General features: G+C 47.4%; 1 long non-coding RNA gene across 1 annotated transcript; it reads right to left on the bottom strand.

The window, feature by feature from the left end:
* Positions 1-2,327: 2,327 nt before the first annotated feature.
* On the bottom strand, positions 2,328-4,878 carry LOC134889643 (uncharacterized). The gene is made up of 4 exons (XR_010171278.1): positions 4,762-4,878; positions 4,492-4,612; positions 4,040-4,174; positions 2,328-2,476 (listed from the first exon to the last, which is right to left on the bottom strand). It is a non-coding gene; the product is annotated as an uncharacterized LOC134889643 (long non-coding RNA).
* Positions 4,879-5,464: the final 586 nt, after the last annotated feature.

The following is a 5,464-nucleotide window of genomic DNA, read 5'->3' as shown; positions in this document are numbered from 1 at the left end:
TATGTTAAAATATAAAAAGTTTATTAAGTGGAATATTTAATAAATAATATTTGCGAGACATCTCCAAAAACAGTCGGTTTTGGGGGCTGCCCACAAATATTAACCAGCCCCTGAATGTATGTATTGGGGACTGCAATGGATATTTGAGATATCTATTGCGTTCCTCCTATTTTGAACACAAAAGCAGCCACCAAAAGTTTCTACGGCAGATGGTAAACTGTGAAACTCACCAAGCTCCAGAATGCAAAGTATTTCTGAGCTTGGCTCGGCAGCTAATGCCATTTCTAAATGGCTTTTGTAGCCTGTGGGCTACATTATGCAATAATTCCCAGGAGAAGGATCCTTGGCATCCCTCTGCATTACAGTCTGCTCTCACATACGCAGTCTGACGATTGCACATGTGAACTAGCGCAGCCGGGGTCTAAACCCAGAAGTAAAGTGATCGCATTAGCAATTATTTTACTTCTTATACATTGCAGGGACAGGCATGAGATTGATTATGGCATAAAAGCTACACCTCTGGACTCACGAAGAGTCATCCTTCAGCACTCAGGAGAGGAAAACCCCCTTGGGGGGAAACCTCTGGGGAACCATGGCCTCAGGATTGCCCTTCCCTCTGGGCATTAAGAGGTGTACTAATAGAGGGGTCAGTATGCTATCCCAGCGCATGGGATCCCAGTGGTAGTCATACTGATGTCGGGATCCCGGTACAGAAAATACTGAGAGGGGTGAATAAGGGGTGTTCTCCCCTCTCCCCAACCCCTAACCCTGCCTGTCCGTAATCTAACCCTAACCTCACCCTTTTGTGCATAACCCTCCCACAGAGGTGCCTAATCCTAACCTCCGTCCCTGCTGCCTAAACCTAACCCTCCCTTCCCTGCAGCCTAACCACTCCTGGGGGTGCCTAACCCGCCCTACCAACAGCCTAACACTAACTTCCCCCCACCCGCAGCCTAACCCTATCTTCCCCCACCCACAGCCTAATCCATTCCTAACCCCCCATCTGATGCCTAAACCTAACCCCCCGCCTGATGCCTAAACCCATCCTTCCCTTCCCTGCAGCCTAACCACCCCCCGGGGGTGCCTAACCCTAACCAACCCTACCCGCTGCCTAACCCTAACCTCCCCCCACCCACACCCTAAACCTAACCCCCGCCTGATGCCTAAACCTAACCCTTTCTCCCCTGCAGCCTAATCACCCTCGGGGTCCTTAACCCTAACCCACCCTACCTACAGCCTAACCCTATCCTCCCCACACCCATACCCTAAACCTTACCCCCGCCTGACGCCTAAACCTAATCTCCCCACCTGATGCCTAAACCTAACCCTTCCTCCCCTGCAGCCTAATCACCCCCGGGGGTCCTTAACCCTAACCCATTCTACCTGCAGCCTAACCCTATCCTCCACTTGATGCCTAATCCTTTCCCTCTCCCCATCCCCCTCACCCTGACTGTCCGCAGTCTAACCCTAACCTCCCCCTTTGTGCCTAACCCTCCCGCGGAGGTGCCTAATCCGAACCTCCGTCCCTGCTGCCTAAACCTAACCCTCCTTCCCCCGCAGCCTAACCACCCCCTCTACGCCCCTACTGCCTAAACCTAACCCTCCATCCCACGCAGTCTAACCACTCTCGGGGGTGCCTAACCCTAACCCACCCTACCCGCAGCCTAATGCTAACCTTCCCCCACACGCAGCCTAAACCTAACCCAGTGCCTGACGCCTAAACCTAACCCCCTGCCTGATGCCTAATCCTAACCCTCCCTCCGCTGCAGCCTAACCACCCCCAGGGGTGCCTAACTCTAACCCACCCACCCTACCCGCAGCCTAACCTCCCCCCACCCACAGCCTAAACTTAACCCCCCTGCCTGACTCCTAAACCTAATCCCCCCGCCTAAACCTAACCCTTCCTCCTTCGCAGCCTAACCACCCCCGCGGGTGCCTAAACCTAAGCTCCCCCCATCCGCAGCCTAAACTTAACCCCCGTGCCTAATGCCTAAACCTAACCCTCCCGCCTGATGCCTAAACCTAACCCTTCCTCCCACGCAGCCTAACCACCCCTGGGGGGTGCCTAACCCACCCTATCTGAAGCCTAACCCTAACCTCCCCCCACCTGCAGCCTAACCCTAACCCCCGCCTGACGCCTAAACCTAACCCCCCCGTCTGACATGCAAACCTAACCCTCCCTCCCCCGCAGCCTAACCACCCCCCCTCCACCCCGTGCCTGATGCCTAAACCTAATCCCCCTTGCCCAGCCCTAAACCTATGATCGTGGAGATAAGGGCGTCGGTATCCTTGCCCATTCGGAGTTCCAACGTCGAGATTCTGAATAGTTTCGGGATCCCAGAGTCAGTATTCTGACTGACGTAAACCCGACAGCCGGCATCTTTACCGCATCTCCTAATAGGTAATGCATATGTTCCAACATTTGGAGCATGTGTCCGCAGCTCTCCTCCCAGGGCAGCTATTCAGGGATCACCCACTGTGTGTAGACGAAGGGGAAGAGATGAAAAATCATTGTTAGTGGATGAACAAGCAGAGAGACAAACTGCAAACAGTGGTGTGGTTGTGTAGAGAGAAAAATCTCTCTATGTAAAATGTAAATATGTTACTCTAACTACTGAGGACATGGAAAATACCTAAAATAAGGGCAATTATCCCAAAGGGCCCATTGTTTTTATACAATACACACATTGGGGGGATAAGGTCTCTCTTATAGTAATTAGTGGGTACCTTCAGAAAAGAAATTTGACCAGTAAATAATAAAAGCTATAAATTGCTAACATTTAGGGATCAATCCAATTAGGTGTGAGTTACCATTGCTGCAACGTTTCAACAGCATCCAAACTCACACCCTTCATGGCCAGATTCAGCCTATGGGGCTATCGGAAAGTGCGGCTGTCGTAAGACAAACTCGCACCTAATTAAACTGACCCCCTTAGTTGTTAAATGTGATAAAATAGTAAAATATAATGGTGTAATTGTGGGCCTGATTCAGTTGTGGTTGTTGAAGCGATCGCTGCTGCAATATTGCCGTTCACAATTGCATTGTGAGTCTGAGCAGTCGTAGGCTGAGCAAGTCTCCTAGACACAGGGGGCTCTCCAGCAGCAACACAGGTCGCAATGGGTAATTTATTCACGCACATGGAACGGCGTTTGAACGGACCTGACACGCCTGTATACAGTTAGCCAACCCCGTTACAACCTCAAACGCTGACTTCCTGTCAATCACTTTGCGATGGGATCCTCTATGTGAGCATGATTTCATTTTGTGCGCAGCGCAGCTTACACGCATGCACAGTGAAAAAGCATTAAGCCACTTAGTGCAACAGCAGCTCTGCGTCCGCATCTGAATCAGGCCCCCTGAGCGGTAAGGAGAAGGACTCTAGGGAAAGGACTATGTCACCTTTATTATATGTAAAGATAGGGAAACAGTCACTTGTTACAGCTCCAATTCACATAATTTATACCATTCTGTACCATTTCATCATTTGGTTATACTATGGGGGAGATGTATTAAACACCTGCAGAGTGATAAAGTGGAGAGAGGCAAAGTACCAGCCAATCAGCTCCTAACTGCCATGTTACAGGCTGTGTTTGAAAAATGACAAATAGGAGCTGATTGATTGTTAGTTTATATCTCTCCACTTTATCACTCTCCCAGGCTTTGTACACCTGCCCCCAGTTCATTGATATACTGTAAATGTCAGCTATTTCACTATATCCCCCGATCTGTATTGTTCTTCCCCCGATCTGTATGTTCTGTATCATGCTCTCCCCACCCTTCCTGTTTTTCTGTATTACAGTATGTTCTACATCTCGCAACCCCCAAAAGTGTATGTCCTTCCTCTTTATGTCCTATAGAGTACGCCACAATTTCTATGTTTTTGTATTATGCCCCCACACCATCTGTATGTGCTATACCAAGTTGCCCCCTTCTGCATGTTTTGTATTGTCCGCTCTCCCCCACCATAGACCCTATGTTTTGTACTGTGCTCTCAATACCCCCCACCACACACACAATTACACAAGTATGGTAACTTACCTCCTGCATGCTATTCTCCAGTCACTAATTCCTCTGCGACCCCTCCCGTCGTCTTCAACTGACACTTTGCAGATCTCTTTGCCGGTCACCCGACACTCTGCAAATCTCTTAGCCAGAACTTTGTCAAACGGTGATCTAAATAACCAGAATTTCCTGGTCAGACATACTACTGTATGTGTATAATTATACTACCACATTTTGATACATACTTTCATTTTTATTAATTTGCAATTTATCTATTTTACTGACTTTTTATCTAAAACTCAAGATCCTTTCTCATAGAGACCCAAGTTATCTGCTGCAGGTCTTCCCTAGTGCTAGGACCATGTTAGTATCATACACTGGGCCTAATCCAGACCTGATCGCAGCAGCAAATTTGTTCACTAATGGACAAAACCGTGTGCACTGCAGGTGGGGCAGATGTAACGTGCAGAGAGAGTATGGTAACTTACCTCCTTCATGTTATACTCCAGTCGTTGCTACCTCTGCAACCCCTCCCGTCGTCTTCAACTGACACTTTGCAGATCTCTTTGCCGGTCACCCGACACTCTGCAAATCTCTTTGCCAGATGATCTAAAAAACACAAAAGACTACCATTAAGCATAGTACTAGTTTAAGTACAATAAAATGTTTATGAGTCAACCAGTTTCCCAATTTTCCTTAAACCAAACAAGATACTTTCAAAGTTATGTAACATGTGCAGAGAGAGTATGGTAACTTACCTCCTTCATGTTATACTCCAGTCGTTGCTACCTCTGCGACCCCTCCCGTCGTCTTCAACTGACACTTTGCAGATCTCTTTGCCGGTCACCCGACACTCTGCAAATCTCTTTGCCAGATGATCTAAAAAACACAAAAGACTATCATTAAGCATAGTACTAGTTTAAGTACAATAAAATATTTATGAGTCAACCAGTTTCACAATTTTCCTTAAACCAAACGATACTTTCAAAGTTATCAATATCCCATTTATCTATTTTATTAACTTTTTCATCCCAAAGCCACGATCCTGCCTCATAGAGACCCAGGTTATCTACATCCCCTGTATGTGTGCTTATCCTCCATACTGGCCTCTTTATTCCTGTAACGCTACATTTTTATTCCTAAATATATCATTCCTTCCTGCGCTTCTCCTATTTATGTGTTCTTGTGCCTGTATTCCAGTTCTGTCTATCTTGTCTTGCATTTCAGCTAACTATTTTGCACTCTGTCTTCCTTACCCCTCTCCATCATACCCTGCTATGTAGGACTCACCTCCTCCTACCTGTCTTCCTGCATGGAAACTGGAAACGTCAGCAGCTGTAGAATGTTACAGGACGAAGCATTGTGATGTCACAAAATAGTGATGTCACAGGCTAGGTGTGATGTCACAGTAACCAGCAGCAAAGCTACAGAGTTACAGCTATTTTACATATACATTTTATA

Source organism: Pseudophryne corroboree, chromosome 1, assembly GCF_028390025.1.
Source record: "Pseudophryne corroboree isolate aPseCor3 chromosome 1, aPseCor3.hap2, whole genome shotgun sequence".
Classification (NCBI taxonomy): Eukaryota; Metazoa; Chordata; class Amphibia; order Anura; family Myobatrachidae; genus Pseudophryne; species Pseudophryne corroboree.
The sequence above is the reverse complement of the archived record's forward strand: the minus strand, read 5'-3'. Positions and strand labels throughout refer to the sequence as shown.